Source organism: Megachile rotundata, chromosome 1, assembly GCF_050947335.1.
Source record: "Megachile rotundata isolate GNS110a chromosome 1, iyMegRotu1, whole genome shotgun sequence".
In the NCBI taxonomy this organism is placed as follows: Eukaryota; Metazoa; Arthropoda; class Insecta; order Hymenoptera; family Megachilidae; genus Megachile; species Megachile rotundata.
The window spans coordinates 3,243,276-3,260,782 of record NC_134983.1 but is presented as its reverse complement, the minus strand read 5'-3'; the positions used below and the strand labels follow the sequence as shown (position 1 = coordinate 3,260,782).

The 17,507-nt window shown below is 30.1% G+C and overlaps 1 protein-coding gene across 3 annotated transcripts in view; it reads right to left on the bottom strand.

Annotated features, from left to right (window-relative positions):
- Ddc (aromatic-L-amino-acid decarboxylase) overlaps window positions 1–946 on the bottom strand; it is a 28,352-nt gene extending 27,406 nt beyond the window's left edge. For 2 of the 3 annotated variants that reach the window (XM_076538238.1, XM_076538246.1), the window contains exon 1: window positions 830–933. The gene's annotated coding sequence lies outside the window, so the exon portion shown is untranslated. Of the gene's footprint in view, window positions 1–829 lie in introns of all 3 variants that reach the window. The other variant, XM_012288391.2, reaches the window with a different exon arrangement.
- Between the last annotated feature and the right edge of the window lie 16,561 nt (window positions 947–17,507).

Genomic DNA, 17,507 nt, shown 5'->3' with positions numbered 1-17,507 from the left:
GCAAATTACAGTGGCTAATAAAATTAGATCGAATTTATTTTTCCATTAATAATTTTTTTACGACGAATATTTAGATTATAATAAAAAGTGATTTACCTAAGAAAGTAGTGTTAACATCCGATAATTAAAATTTCATACGAACATGTTGTATTAATAAAAAAATGCTTCTGGGTACTTAAACATTTGTAACGTGAAGATTAGAAAATTGGATGATCCAAATTTGGGAATTTGGAAAGGAAAAGAATTGAAGATTTGAAAATTTAGGTTTTCGGTAATTTCAAAATTTGAAATTCCAAACATTAGAGAATTTAAACATACGAGGATTTGGTGAGAGATTTGGTGTTTCAGACACTTGGAAATTTAGAAATATAGTAATTTAGCAATTTAGCATTTTAGTTATTCGAAAACACAAAATTTTAGAAATTCAATACATCAGAAATTAAAAAGCTAATAAATTTAGAATATAAATTTTTACAAGTTTGAACATTTGTGGAGATAAATTTTTAACAATTTGGGAATTTAGAAATGTAGACATTCGAAAATTAGGAAGTTGCTTAAAGAGTCTGCAATTTTCATGACACTCGTGTATAATGGTTAGTTGCAACACGCTCTCGCTCCGATTCGCGCCCATAAAAGTTTCACTTCAAAAGTAACTATTTCCAAACGCTCATGTTCTATTATGTTCGAATATAACGATCTATCTTATTCACTTTTTCGTCAACAATCAAACAAGCACTATCCAAGAACAATTACTCATAATCCTCAATAATAATAAAAAAAAGAATAGTGCATCAAATTGAAATCATGATCAAATGTTTTTCAAACATACCAAGATTTGTGTAGCGCTGTTATCTATTGACAGTGGTGGTATCCACGTGGATCCGGTTGGCGAATGAACGGAATTGAACGACTACGACACACGACCCGCGAATGTCCGCGTAAAATTGTCGTCTCGTCACATCAGCATGCTTTATATATCGCCCCACCCAGCGGCAATGTTCGGCTATCATCGGTTACCACCGAGTGATCGCGAACTGCGCAGGTAGATCCGCTCACTTGGTCTCTGAATTCGCGATTCGATCTATCTCGACTCGAAGTCGAAGATCGATAAGTCCGACGGCGTGTTTTATTAAAGTTTGCGAAGCGATACGGGAACGAACGGGTGCGATTAACGACTTTGTTAATTGTTGGCTCGTTTGGCGTTGCTGTCCTGTTAACTATCCTCTTGATGGGCTACTGTTGGCGGCAATTACTATCAAATCTCTATCGGAAAATTCCTTTAGGATTGCTGATAAATTCTGCGTCGGTTTAACCCGGTGTTCTAATCGAGTTTATCGATCAAGTTTTAGTGTTGATTATAGGAAATTACGTTTGGCCGGCAAAGGATTTCAAATTCTGTGGCGCAGGGTTTATTCCATTTGGTGATTAGTTATCGTGAAACAGATTGTTAGCGTATTAAATTATTTGATTTGTGATGAAGGGTGAATTAAATTTGGTTTATGTAATTGCATCGTGATACACTTCAAAAGTTACGATTGGTACATATGAAGCATGAAGCAATTTTAATATGAAATTTTCATAATAGATTACAAAACATTTAATATAATATTGATACAAAATAAGAAAAATGTGTAAGAAAAATGAAATGTATGAAAAATAAATATTGTTTCTTTTAATTATCCGATGCGGTATGCTTATGAGAAGTGTATTTTCTAACTTTTATTTTTGATATTGTGCACCAAATCGTTTATCGTATTTTTTGCGCTATTTAAATTATATCCTTCCATAATGTTTTAGTTGGTTAAGAAAATTTATAACGTGAAATTTATTTCAATTAGTGTTAAATGATTAATTTCAAATGTAATTATATTTCTCCTATTACGCTAAAGGTTTCCGAAATTTTACTGGTGTTTAAATACCATTGCGGTATGTGCATATTTAGTTAACGCTATAAAAATATCATAATAATAATAGTAAGTGTGTTTTTGATCCAACCATCTTAAGAGTTCTCTAGTCTACAATGCCACTTGTTAGATTACTTTTATATTTATATTTTTTTATAAAAATACTACAAAAAGTTTTTGACATCAACACGTTGCAAACATGTCTGTTTATGTTTCAAGAATATTTATTATTTTTGAGAAGTGTAAGTAGTCTCGATTATATGAGCTGCTAATCATTGAGTACAACAGTTTTCAAACATTATTTGCCTCTGAAAAGAGTCAGTTAAAAATAATAATATCACATGTAAGATGTTCAGTTAGACTCAGTAATTCCATTATTGTCTGGATTATTGAACGTCCAATCATTTTGAAAAATTGATAAAAACCATTAAAGCAACATCCAAGTTATGCACATCGAATAACGCCAGCACCGACGGAAAAGAAACATTTAGTTAGAAGATCAAATATTTTTATTAAGAAAAAAACTTGTGTGTGGTTAAAAAATTTGGTTATTCTGGCCTTGATGAGTTAAGTAAAGTTTAACATAAGATGTGAGATCAAATGAAGTTGAAGATAGGAAAGTAAATTACAGTTGATAACAAAGGTCTTCTGTTACATTTAAGATCAGCGCAAAGTAGAAACGGAGATCGAATGCTTAATAAAGTCTAACAGCGTAATATCGTTTGGAGATTCAAAGCGAGCGATGGTAAGACGAATTGTAATTTGATTTCAAGTTCAAAATCAACGCGCCATTCAGTGAGTAAAATCGAATTAACGCTTTCAAAGTCTATGCTGTTTCCTCGTCAACTCGCACACTCTTATAAAACTGTATCGGGTCGGGACTGAGTTTGGTTGATCCATGAAATTTATTTATTCGTGCAACCAGTTTGGACTTTCACTGTTAACGATTGCAATGTTACATACGTTACATCTGAGTCAGTGAACGAACAACGAAGGTCATATATAACGAGACGGAACTCCATACTTTTGAAAGTCCTAATTTTAATTTTGGATAGGGGTGCTCTATCATTTCATTAAATATACAGTCAATCAAAAAAGTATCCATCTACTGCACTAAGATTTATTCAGCGTTGTATGTTGGCCAAGAAAGAGGTTTGAAATGAATAATTTTTTCGTTATTATATTCAGAAACATAACATTTATTATTAGTGAGAAAGGAAAGGGCATACATCCATTTATAATAGGAATAACAGAATATAATGGGCAAAAATACAAATGTAACAAAAATGTGATTACGGAAGGATACAATATTGATCTTTATTTGACTAAAATAATTTTTTGGTACTGTATTAATTTTTAGTGTATTCACTCTCATGAAAAAGTACTACCGTATGTTTTTATTTTTCTCTTAAATATTAAAGGTTACAACTAACTATTAAATTTTATGTTTTTCATAAGAATGAATACAATTCTCTTTTCGATATATTATAATTTTAAATTGTGTTAATTTAAATATATTAAAATATTATTACAAAATAAATTTGTGAATCATCAATTCTTAAAAATAGCCACTTCACAATTATAAAAGTCTATTTCGTAAATAGTATCATTAAGTTAATAAAATTGATTTCTTCAAGTGAGAATATTTGATTAATACAAAAAAATACAGTTTTTTTCTTCATTTCTGATATGTTACTTATTAATATTTCGATATATTAGATGTCAGATGTATTAGGTTGACCAAAGTCTTGTATCCTTTTTGTTAGTAAATGACATTTCATTTATTAAATTTATGTACCAACTTTTTCATTTTCTTCAACAAACACATATATGACTGCCACTGTTAATAATTTAAGATGCCAAAGTATTTAAAAACCTGTTAATGTTAACTAATTTGTAACACTCCAAATAATAAGGACGAATATCTTAATAAATGATATTTGTGGACAAATTGAAATTTTATGTAATGAAAGAACATGTTTCGATAATTCCAAATCTCCTTAATAGTTCTCACTAGGTTTTATTATTTTTGGTTGTCGATCATTGATGTTCGACAATCTTTGTGAATAAAATTCAATATAAATTGCTTGATTATTAATTTATGAATAAGCCACGATCCAAAAAAGTATTATAAAATTGCAACTAAAGTTACACGTAGTCATACTTTTACTTTCATCCTCATTTTTCATAATCTTCTCATTTCTAATAAAATTCAGAGTTACATTTTTGATTCCTTAGTACGTGTAGTATCAAATTACGACGAATAATTAACAATTTATTTTCATGTTCCTTTTTATTCATTATAAACAAATTAGTGTCCTTTAAAAATATACAGCTATGGAAGCAAAAAATTGTGTGTATTATATGTAGAAGACAACACAAATAAGAAATTTCATATGGTTATTTATTAATTATCAATATTGAAGAATTTTTTAAATGACGACCTTGCAATTCAACACACTTAAGTATAATGATAATGCTACAAAACAAGACGAAAACTTTATTTATTTATTAAATTATCGCCTAGCTAATTTAGATAAGAAGAACAAAAACCATCTTGAATTACCATTGAAAAAGGTATGTTAATATCAAAAGTGCATTATTCCGAAAGCATCTGCGACCGAGATTGCGTAAAAGAGGTCGACGATCAACAAGTTGTCCCGAGAGTAGGAAACCTGTAGCTTCCTAGTATTCATCAGAATTCTTACTTTTTTTTAAATCGTTACTGAGAACTAGAAATAATTGACAGAGTCATATAATGTCGAAGCTTACTTAATTAAACAGTAGCAACTTCGAACCGGTTGAAACGATAACTGTGTCAATGGTTTTGAGCTGAATCGAGTCTCGTTCGCTTTTGCTTTCAACCTGTTCTCTCTTGTGATATCGCATACCTGTATTTTGCTACAGAATCGTGCGTAAAACAACACTGACTCATTCAGATTAAAGCGGAAAGTCCCTGGTAGAGGCAAATGATTTTGCGATCGTGACGTTACTATTATTCTGGAATATTTCTAAATTTGTGGAACAGTATTACGAATCCAGGAAATATCTCGTTTAAAATAATATTTGGTTAGTAGATTTGCGGTAAATTTTATTTAATTGTTGTTGGTATCGTAGACGGGTTTTAATAAGTGTTAGGTGCGTTATATGTATAAACAATAATAGCTAACTTAATATTTATGTAATTGACAGGAAACTTGATAATCATGTAAAGTGTGTCAATATGAATGGTGTAATAGAAATAAAAATAGCTCTGCTTGTAAAAATAAGTCAAAAATAGAATATAATTCATATCATTTTGTTTTTCAGTTACGAGGCTTCGTTTCTCAGGAACTTAAATTTGAAAATTCTTAACAATATTTGTGGTAAAATAATATAAATAATATGTAGTAAAATATTGCAAAATTGTAAAATTCGTATAAAATATTGTTTATATAAATAAATTCTGTGTAATTGTAAAATTTATTTGTTCCTTTGTATAAATTCATCGTTTTACGGTATATTAATTTATTGTCAATGTCGGATTGACAAGTATATAAATATAATATTATAAATATATAAATATATTTATAATGTATTTCAAAAACTTCTCCCATAATACTTTCAAACTATTCGACATTGACAACAAATTATTTTTTTTTGTAAACGTGTTTTGAAAAATAATTTTTCCACGCCTTCTACACGAAACTCTTAAATTGTCTGTTATAAATTGTCTTTTATAAAAAAATGTTAATTAAAATAATGTTCTTTTACCAAATTTATACGTCTTTATATCCATCCTTCATTGAAATCTCTAAAATCGCAACGATTACCTTGACGAGGTATAATTGTACTTGGAGAACGATAAAAGTTCAAATCGTAATCCGACTAACGGTTGAATAATGGTCGGATGCTCCTCAAAGAAGTTTTCTGTGCAGTTAAAACAGAAAAAGGGGTTAAAGTGACCGAGTTCTCGTCAATCTCCCTGGCGAGCTTTTACACGGTTGAGCTTCTTTCTGCACCTTCGGCTCCCTCTTCGATTCACCTCCCTTATTCAGACGTCGAAAAGCCAAGAAACGAATGTACTTTCCACGATACACTGTGCCGTCGTCATGACTACCATCGTCTTGGATAATCTTCTGCCTCTAAGGACATGTCCTGCGTTATATCAGGCCATTTTATTTCTCGTTTCCGTGAAAGCGTTTTCCGCTTCTAGTTTAGTTCAGAGCGATAGTCAGACATCGTTATGATCGATGATGTATTTCAGGAACTTCAATCAATGTTGATACGTTATCAGCGCGCCATAGAACATTTTTTATTAATTACACATACAGGGTAATATCGAAAAAAGGAAAATATACTTAATATAAAGAATAAAATGGAATAAAATAACGCGTTAGGCGCATAAAATGTAAAGAAAAGCTAGTTTTACTATGTAATAATTTACAGATAATACTTTTCCTTTCTACTTTTATGAATGTTTTCAATTTTTTGAACGTGTGTGTTGGTCTTGGAAAATGAGTATTATTCGGTCCTTCTTCCACGTCTTATTTGTGTTGTCTCAAAAGATTTGAGTATAAAGAAAGTGGTACCTGTAAAGCAATAAAAAGTTAATGTAATTATTTTTATAATCATCATTGTGCTTTTGTAATTTTTTAATTACTTTATCGATAAAATACGTCGTTGAAATGCTTTTAATATTGTTGAAGTGCATAGATTATTTGTAGACGTTTCAATAAAAAGATGTTTCCAGTTATTAACGAGTGGGTCAAAATTAACCCTTCGCTGTATCGTGCTGTAAAATACTTCATAAAATTATATGATACGAATGCTCCACACACTTTCAAATATGAATAAAGGGTACATTTCATAATTAGGAAAATTATTTAAAATATTTGTTGTCTTATTTACTAACAATTTTTCATTATACCTTTCTAAAGTATTGCAAATCTGTAAAGTTATATAACTTTTTCCTTAAATAAATTTTGAAGATAGTTGCTTTCAAACTTGTATCTTTTATCAAAATCGAGAAAATCATATAGTAAAGTGTGAAATTCCCTATTGAAAGGAGTTGTCATGTTTAATTTTGATATTTATTACTATTCTTTACTCACCTATACAACGGAAATACGCAATATACAGTTTATTTAAATTAATAATTTAATTATTCATTTTTGCTCTAATTAATTAATTAGTTACCAAAAATATTACTGCACTGAAAATCATATTTAACATTCGTAATAATAATAATAATAATAATAATAATAATAATAAACATTGGTATGCAACATAGTACAAGAGTTCATAGGTATTTGACGTTAATATTAGAAGTTTTACTTGTGACTTACTATAATCTATATTTCGATTAATCGATTAGAACTGTTTCAATCCCTCTGTAGTCCGAAATTTCTTTGCAAAGATTCTTATATATTGGTGAAATGTCATTAACAGAGAAAAGGGTTCTAGCGTAGAAGGACAATTTCCTGGTGTCTCTTGGGGTGACATTTCCTTTAACTAAAGTTGTTCGGACATTCTATCTCCAGATTCTGTTAGCTTTGAATCACCAAATTCTGCCCACTTGTGGTAGCTTTGATCATTCTAGCGCTATTAATACATCTTTGTAATTGAGTACCATTATCTTTGGAACTATCCTAAAAGAAATTCAAACAGAAGAATTGAGGCAATGAGTATTTCCTAAGAATAATTGACTCAAATCTTTTATGAACGTATAAAATTAATATTACACTAATAAATATGTCTGTTTTTGACAACTATAGTCATTTTCAATATGATTAACATGAAAGTAATGGCTGTAATTCGTGAAAATGTTAATGTGATACACATTTTATTATTAATATACCCTATCGAAGAGAAGAATAAATCTTCAGCAAATTTCATTGAGAAGCGAAAGTATATATTTTGATGTAACGATTCTCTTTTCAGATGAAAGTTACTTAAATTTCTGAACTCTTTTAGAGTTTGGTGAACATTCCTGGACGCCCGTCGCGTCGGTCGAGAAAGAGCATCTCTTGGACGCCCCCGGTAAAATACAGGATAGTACGGGAGGATATTCCTGGTCGTTCATTCGATATGGAGAGTTCGGAGATAATACCTGGACGCCAATCGAACGGGGGAAAACAGAATTACTCCTGGACGCCTGGTTAAATAGACAAGTAGTCAGTACAGAAAAGAAAAAATTATTTTGCGTAAAGTGTATATCTTGTACAACTCCTAATCGTTGGAATAAATCTTATATCTCAAAAATTCCTATTTCCGACGATGAAAAATCAAGGCTACAAAATTAATTTTACAGCGATAATTATCTGAATACTTAAAGCGAACATATTGTATGCGCATACTAACTTATACATAAGTACTTACTTGTTATATCTACTACTGAGAAGTAGACATACTACATATTTTGAATATGTTTTACAATAAAGTCTTAAGTAAAATAATTTGTTATTCGATTATATTTAATTATATTTTTCAACGCATTTATGTATTAGGTTGTCCGGAAAGTTCTTTTCGTTTTTTTAATAGGTGTTAAGTTTCAAATATTTTGCGTTCAGTGTATTATTCTTAAGTAATATATAATCCGTTCTGTTCTACCACCCTTCTGCCATCTTTCTGGAAGCCTCATAATGCCTCTTTTCCAAAATTCTCTTTGTTTACTGTTAAAATATTCTTCAAGACCGATTTTTATTTCATTAATTCATGTGAATTTTTTATTGCGAAGAAAATTTTGTAGGGAAAGCAACAAATAATAATCCGATCACGCAATGTCTGGAGAGTATGGGGGATGTGGTAGAACATCCCAATCGAAGTCTAAAAGTTTCTTTCGCACAGGTAAAGAAATGTGTGACCTCGCGTTGTCATGGTGGAACGCGACACCACGTCTATTCACCAATTCTGAACGTTTTGTGAATATAGCTTCCCTAAGTGTTTCGAGTTGCATGCAATATTTCTCGTTGTTAATTGTTTCCCTTGGTTTTTCATCGAGGTAGGCCTTGATAAGATCGGTATCAGTGGTGGATGGACGGTCGCTGCGAACTTCATCTTTAAGATTGAAATTTCCGGCTTTAAATCTCCTAAACCAATTACGGACATTTTGAACAGTTATAGAATGATCCCCATAAACATCACAAATCTCCTTTGCGGTATTTCCAGGCGTAATGTCTCTTTTAAAACAGTAAAACATGACATGACGCAAATGCATCTTTTGATCTTCCATCTTTCACAACGCGAAAAATACGGGATTCAATTTCTACTGATGCTGAAAACAGTCCTCTTGTAGTGCTAGAGAATGACACTGGACCAAACAATTGATTTTGGAGTGATCTGGATGTTTGCTTACTTAAGCACAACAATGTAAAGCCTCGAGCGACAAACGCGAAAAGAACTTTCCGGACAACCTAATATTTTCAAATCATTTATAATCAGTTATAATTGTGTAAATATTTTTAATGCATTTTTCAGTCACTTAATGTTCACTTCATAACACTTAAATAGTATTTTAAATAATGTAGAAATTGTTGCAGAATATTTGGACTTATTTTTAACTGTATTAAATAGCAATATAGTGGTGAGTCACTATTAAAAATATAAATATATAAATATACACAGTATTATAAATATAATAAGAAAACATTAAATATACATATATAACAATTTTATACAAGTTTACAAGTTCCTGAAATGCTTTATTATTTTTTGTAACATATTGTGAAGTTTCGTAATACCAAGTTTTTATTTGTAATTTTTTTCTGAATATGTTTATTATAAAAATGGAATACTATACATCGACTTTAAGTTACTATACATTATTCTACTAGTAATATGATTAATCCACATCAGTTTAAAAAATAATGTTTGATGCGAAAAATTACATAAATTTGTCCAACTGTTTGATTTAAAAATGCCTGATTAACAGTTGAATCACAAGTTTATTTTGTAGGTTTAAATTAGGACGTCTTATAATATATTATATTTACGCTATTAGCAACATTAACGCAATTTATTGTGGAGAAAATGCAATATAATTAATTTCTGACTAACTTAACAAACATTAACAGAAGGCATTGATAATTTCGTCGTAAATCATATGATTAGGTACATAGAGACATATTATACATAGAAATTTTATAAATGAAATTAATTTAAATGATTAAAATAACTGTAACTTCTACTCTACACTTTTAAACCTTGAAATATTATAAACTTTATTGTAAATTATTATTAATTACGTTTTTAACAAAAATAATATATTCTATAAAAGATTTTATATATTGAACGATTCACTTGATTCACTCTCGTACAATTTTATTGCAAACCGTTTGTTCGAGATGCCAGAATTGGCAACTTCGCCCTTAAGATCCTTCGCTACCCTACAATATCTGTAATCAATAGAGACAATTTTTAGCTGTACAACTACAACATTTTTGTAAATAGATTACTAATGTCATATGTAATAAATTAATAATCACTTTTCATTAATAACGGTACAAGAATCTGTTTTGTATAATACAATGTTCACAATCTTCCAGTTAAAATTCAAAATATAATTGTGTTTGAATAAAACTATTATGCGTTTGGAGTATTATTAGATCTAAACATTAAAGAAAAAACTATTGGAGTAATAGTAAAATCATTCAAATAAAATAACCAGTTATTCTTGTGCTAAGGCAGTTATCATTTTTTGAGTACTTTGCAAGCTTCCATTAAACATCTCTCACTTAGGGTTACATGTTTTATTACTAAAAGTGCGTTAATACTATTAACAGTTAAAGTCCGTTAGGGGAAACATGACATAAGGGAAGCACTGTTTTATTCGTAACCATTCGTTACTTCGCCGTGAAGAGGAAAAGCTATCCGTAAATGTAATGCATTATGTATGAATGTGTGATATTCAAGTAAAGCGACTACGCTTCGGAAAATGAGCCTTCCTTAAAGCTCACCGTAACTGAATGTAATGCTTATGTGTCATTGTATTCTTTCCATTTCTATGATTTCAAAATATCTGAGTTCATGCTGCATTTCGAGTTGTAATAAATGAAGTGGTATTAATTACATATTACAGTTCCACACACTTTGTCTTTCAAATGAAACAATAAAATAAAAGAAAAGTAAAGACAATACTTTACTGTAATAAAAATGAAATTTGTGTTAAAATTTTCAATGATATGTCATGTTTGATTAGATATTTTCTAAAGAAGAATTGTTCAAAATTAGTGTTGTATTAGATTCATTCTTCGAGTTTAATTGTGTATAGTTCCCTATTCCTTTTAAATAACAAAAGAGTTGATTGCATAAAGGTAACATGAAAATGTGAGGGAAATAAGAAAAATATGTGATGGATTTAGAACTGGCCACGGGTTAAAGAAAATACGCACACAAGAAAATTCCATTAACCTGAAATGCAAAATGTATCCTGAAGTAGGTATATGTATACTTTAGACTCTTTGTGAGAACTACACAAAAAAAAGGATTGAACCAATTCTAGCACAATAGTATACTAGTTCCTAAACGTTAATTAGCCTTTTATTACAAGTATTATTCGCTTATTATTACACCTTCCACACGTAAACGATATAAATTGGCAAATATGGCTGTTGTATAGTATTTTATAAAGTATATAATAACGATAATAAAAGAGATATACTTATGATAATAATAAATAATTATATGTATAATAATAAATGAATAATAAATAAATACCAATTTTATATCAGGTGGCAAACGTCGCATATGTATATTTTTAGTATACACTACTGGTTATAGTTAAAAAAGTTCAATTCACTTTAAATTTTCTTATAAAGTATAAGAAAAATGATGTCCTGGCGCTCGTGGTTGAAATCAATTTGTGCGAGCATTGTTGTATATTGCACATGGTGTATGAACTAATTACGTTGTTTCTGTACTATATTATATGTAACTACTGTTTTACTAGGAGGAGTTTTATAAACTGGAGACTTATTTTTACAAGAATGAAGGTTCGAAGGAAAACAGCTCCCGATTTTTACTGGCTACACGAGATTAGATGGAAATGAAAGTTTGGGTGACGCATGCGATACACCTAAGTTTTCCTCAAACAGTGGTCATAGTAAGTAATGAACACTGAATAGAAAACTGCACATAAATGACTCTTCTGCTAACAAGAAAACATATTGAACCGGGACACACCGATTTTAATGAAACTTATGTGAAAGATAGTTCTCAAGAAAATATTTGACACGTATTTTTTTATCGGCCATCGTTCACATTGAAGGAGTGAAAATAGCCCTCAAAGTTAAGGGCTGAAATCATATTTTTATAATATTAAAGGTTCTGACAATCAGCTGTGAATCGTAATAAATTAAAAATACTTAATACAATGTAATAACTCCTTAAATGTTGTTAGTGCAACGGATAAAGAAGTTAGCCGCAGGTTTGATCCCTTGCTATGGTATTATATTCTAAAACTCTAAGGGCGTATCTACATTATGCTAGTAATTGATGCTAGTAGCCTTGCCCGTAGGTAGTCGACTTGTTGCACTTTCTGCTTTGCCTATACAATGTGGACACTCCCTAACAGTGAGTCGCAATACAGTGTTATTAGGAAAGATTCTGAAATGTTTATGCACACAACGAATTATTAACTATTTTACAAGTTATTTGTACAGGAGTTATTTCTGCAGGAATTAAAACATTTGGAAAACTGGAAATTTCGGAATTTGCAAATCTGTTAATTTTTAAATTTGGATAGTTAAAATCTTGAGAATCTAAAAAGCTGGTAATTTAGTAACTCGAAAATTTCGGTTTGGAAACTTGAAAATATAAGAAGTTTAAATTTACAACTTCTTGAAATTGAAAAATTTTTAAATTTAGAAATTTAGAAATTTAGAAATTTAGAAATTTGGGAATATAGGAATTTGAGATTTGGAGAATTTCAAAATTTGAGAATATGGAAATACAGAAATTTAAATTAATTAAGAAAAATGGTTGCATTTATATTCAATGATTTACATATTTTTCACCTATCGTCCGTGTATAAGGAGTTTTATTCCTTCTAAGAAACTCCGATTGAATGGATGAATGCTTTAAAACATATTAAGGAATTCTATAACGACATTGTTGACCATTTAAAATGGTTAGGTTAGGTTTAAAATGGTCGACACATTCATCAGACATTTCTGTTATAATTAGTTATTAAATAAAAGGTTTTTATGAGTGAACTTACACTGTTTGCAAAATACAAACAGCATTTTTCTTAAAGGGGATAATAATACATTGTGCATGCAGATCCCTTTCCATGACATTGTTTTGCTTGTATAATTACTTGATATTGCAAACGAAAGAGCAGTTATATGTATTATTCTTAATAGTAAAGCAACTAACAATTAAGAATTTATAATTTCAGAATTTCAGAATTTCAAAATTTTATAACTTCATAATTTTACAATTTTACAATTTTATAAATTTAACCAAATTTAATAAAGCCGAGCAAAGCTGAATTTAGTTAATTGTCCAAATTGCGAAATATATACTTTAGTTAAGAATTAGCGAGGAATTATCGTTATAAATTTGATGACCGCTATTTTTAACCGACTTCGAAAAAGGAGGAGGTTACTCAATTCGATCAGTATATTTTTTTTTTTTTTTTCCTATGTATGTTCGCCGATTACGCCTAAGTGGGTGGAGCGATCGGAACGAAACCTTTTGCATCTGGTAAGAATACGTACCATTATAGATATATCTGGTAATACACGTAAATGTAACGACTGCGTCTTCATTTCGCAACGTTTCTGATATAAATGAAATTGAATTGACTTTGTTCGCATGTGGAAGCCATGGATCTAAGAACCTGTAAACGAAGCCCACGACACGGGAATTACCAAATTTGCGGCAGATGGGCTCTATCTTTATAGTATATGCGGCGATCGAGTCTTTCCGTCGCATACTCTATGAATCTAGCCCTTTGCGGACTACCGCCGCATATATGCGTTCTGCGTAAATCATCAAATTGGCCGAAGAACTCATATATGCGTTTGGCAAAAACAGTTGATTGAGCCGAGAAACGCATATATGTGTCCCACGTAAATGCGTGGCTATGGCCGAGAAACTTAACTATGCGTTCCGCGAAAACAACTGATAGAGCCGAGAAACGCGTACAAGTGTGCATGCACGTAAATCTGTGCATGTACATATAATATGTCCAGAATTTGACTTGAAATGCTATGAACAAAAACCGCGTTTAAGCGGAAATATGCGCTGGCAATTTTTAATGACTATCGCGGCAGGAGCTCGGCCCCACGGTACGGTTCACTTCGAACCGTCCCGTTCGCAAAGGGCTAGATAGACCATAGTTACATTCTATACGCACTAACACCTACTTCGCGGCGTGCTGTCGAGTTATATGTATAGAAAAAAAAATAGCTATACAAGCTTTGCCTATGTTCGGCTGTCCAAAGGTTGACATGTTCAAGAAAATCTTTTAATTTTGCGCTGCCTCCGAAAAGATTGAAATGTATTTAATATACTACCTAACGAGTAAATAAGTTTCATTCATATCTGTTACGTAATTGTATGATTGAATAAAATAGAAATTACTTTAATTAGGAAATAGAAATTATTTTATACTTTTTAGTGCATTTCGAAGTCGGCGTATTTTGTTTCTTAAAATTATTTTATAATGAATTCGATAAGTCCGCGAAGTTTCTAAGGTACAACAAAAGTTTTAACCTAGTTTGCCGATAAGAAAGAATTATACGAGGATATTAAATTTATAGTTAAAATTAAAATTATCATAAGCTATTGCATGAGTTAAATAAAAAATCAAAATTAGCACATAGTTATTATCCGTTCATTTGATTTCAAGAATAAAAATGAATTCAATACAAATTGTATGTTATAAGTACACAAACTTTTTCCTAAGGATTTTAAATCTGATAGGAGTGCAATTAGACAAATATTCCTAATGTTAATTTTTTACTTTAAACGCTGCAGTGTGTTTTACTAACAAACGTCCAATGGTACGTTATTTTTTTATGTAATGCGCAGTTCAGTTGCTTATTTTTGTGCTTTATTCAAGAGTTTAGGTCGTTCAAACATTCTTCAGATACTTTTACGAACATCTTAAGATATTTCTGTTCTTTGCCTTTCGTATTCGCTCATAGACAATGCTGTTTCAAACTTTTAAGAAAGATGGTTGATTCGAGAATTTGCGGCATCGATTCCGTTTTGAAATGGTTCTATTTTGATCACTAAATAAGATTTTTTCTTGTTAAAGTTTTATTTGTAAAAGTCAGTTTCCTGTAAATAAATGTATATAATTTTTAACAGGAATGTTAATATTGTAATATCACAGTAATATTGTTATAGATATTAATTTTTCATAGAATTATCACTAGAACTATCACTGAAGCACTTTTGGTGCCTTATATATATACATATGTTGATTCAAATTAATTCAAAGTTTAAGAAGCTATAATTACAATTAAATTAAAATGTAAATAATTTAGTGTAACACTGTATTAAAGATGAATAATTAATTCATGCACAAATATATGAAACAACGAAACTCTATTATTTTTATTACATTATAGAGAAAATCACATTCTGCATGATTGAATCTTACTTTTTAATACAAAAAATTCTTCAAATCCAAATGTTGAATCCTGTAAGTTTTATAATCAGTGACTTCAAATTGTAGTTTACTTATCTTAAAATACAATTGAAGGCTCCTCTAAATAACTGCAGCATCGATTACTTGGTGCCTTTATGAAGATTCTACAATTTTCAATTATTTTTTAATTCATACATGATATTATGATAATTTTATTAAATTTACAAATATTATTAATGTAATATTTACTTTGTTCTTGTAATATTTTGTAAATTTGAAATTGCTTGACAACAAAAGAAACGAAAATGTCGATTATTTAGTATTAGGATATGGAAACGGTGAAGGAATATTTAGCGTTTATCAATCCTCATTGGATAGTGCTGGTTACTACAGAAATGTATACTCATCTTTGTCAAATTTGTATAATTGGTTTATGTTTCAATGAAGAGAACAATCTTCTATTTAATCTTATGCCTCTGTGATTTTCAGTTTTTCTGTCCTATCCTCTTGCGGTGTATAAACTTTGGTCTCGGACCCGTAAAGGGCCAGTGATTCAAATTCTTCATATTTATAAAATAAGCTTAACGAATTTTCGTAAATTTTTAACATTTTTATTGAAAAGTTAAAAGTGATCTGTAGAATAACGTTAATGATACTGAGAAAGGAACAGAAGAAAATATGCTAGAATATGATAGAGAAGCCTCAAAAGTATTAACTCAGAAAAATTTAAAGGCGAAATTTTATTTTGGGGCATACAAAATTCATTACTCTTTTCACTATTTAATAGTTTTTGATGCCTGAAGTAGAAAAATGCAAATTTCAATATTAAAAATCCAGCTATGTGAAGTTATTTGACTTGCAAGTGCAGCGCAATGATTGACTTCTGTCTATAAATTGATTGGGCTTCGTTTGCAAGCGTAAAAGTGGTTCTATAATATCATTTATTTAAAAAGATAACTAACATCTGTTTACAACTGGTGATCGGAAAAACATGTTTTACCATTTTAATCAAAGAGGCTACACTAGAAAAGGATACCCATCTGCTAGAGAAAGACAGAGGACACAATCAATTTAAAACTCCAAATCAAATGAATGGGGGTGGGGTTACGATTTCGACGGATTGTTTCGAAATGCACATGAGCATAGTGTACAAGTATGGTGGTCGAAAAAGAATAGTTTAAATCTGCACATTCACCAGTAATTTATTTGTAATAAATATGTTGTCATATCTCAGCAACACATTCATCTGTGAATTCTTCTAATATATAGTTTTTAATTTTCATCTAAGTTATTTGTAATAATTATTTCCGCAATACATATTTCCCAAATATATTTTGTAGAGTAATCATTTTAGTATATTCTTTTCTTTTTCAATTTTTCAACGATGTAAAATTAATGCAAATACTTCGAAAGACAATGTTAGTAATATACTGATAATTTATTACAAATATATTCCAAATTATTACAGATTGATATAAAATTAGAGTCATTTGATTTAAATTTTCCGTTCGTTTGAACAACCAATTTAGAGAGGAAGTATTTGAGAGATCAAAGGTGCCAACAAAGAGTATCACTTCTGGTTCCATCCCTACTCTATGATTCTAATAGCATTCTCTACTTAACCGACTATGGTATTGCAGTATCCAGTCAAAAGTATTATAATTGACATACGCATTTCTTTTTAACGACTGGATTCTTAACATTAAAATTTGCATTTTTGAATTTTAGGCATAAAAAGCTATTAGATGGTTAAAAAGAAATGTCAATAATTTGTTGTGTCTAAAGTAAAGTTTAGCCAATTTGAGCGCAATGTTAGGCCAACTTAATTACGTAAAAAGGGAAAATTCATCGAATGAAGCATGGAGTGAACTAAACAAAGGTTTGCAATTCGAAAAGCAGTGATGTACAAACAGCTATTGAAAATGGAAAAACCATAAAACCATAAACATATTAAAAAATCAAATTTTTTAATATTTATCTGGTACTAGCCAAGATAAGCGATATGTATTTTCTGCGATTCG